The sequence below is a fragment of the Crocuta crocuta genome, unplaced genomic scaffold (assembly GCF_008692635.1).
Source record: "Crocuta crocuta isolate KB4526 unplaced genomic scaffold, BGI_CrCroc_1.0 scaffold167, whole genome shotgun sequence".
Taxonomy (NCBI): domain Eukaryota; kingdom Metazoa; phylum Chordata; class Mammalia; order Carnivora; family Hyaenidae; genus Crocuta; species Crocuta crocuta.
In genome coordinates, this window is record NW_027532406.1 from 10,544,419 (window position 1) to 10,544,927 (window position 509).

Consider the following 509-nt stretch of genomic DNA (forward strand, 5'->3'; position numbering starts at 1 on the left):
TTTATTTATTAATTTACAAATAGTTTATTGTCAAGTTGGTTTCCATATAACACCAGTGCTTATCCCCGCAAGTGTCCTCCTCCATGCACAACTCTCCCATCTCCCCCCCACCCATCAGTCCTCAGTTTGTCCTCAGTATTCAAGAGTCTNATTGGGGTACATGTGCTCCTATGCATCAGCATTTCTCCAGCCCTTGGGTAAATTCCTAGCAGTGCTATTGCTGGGTCATGAGGGAATTCTATTGTTAACTTTCTGAGGAACCCCCACACTGTTTCACAGAGGGGCTGCACCAGTTTACATTCCCACCAACAGTGTAGTAGNGTCTGTTGGCCATCTTGATGTCTTCTTTAGAGAAGTGTCTATTCATATCTTCTGCCCATTTTTTTTCGCTGGGTTGTTTGTTTTTCGGGTGTGGAATTTGGTGAGTTCCTTATAGATTTTGGATATTAACCCTTTATCTGATATGTCATTTGCAACTATCTTTCCCCATTCCGTTGGTTGCCTATTAG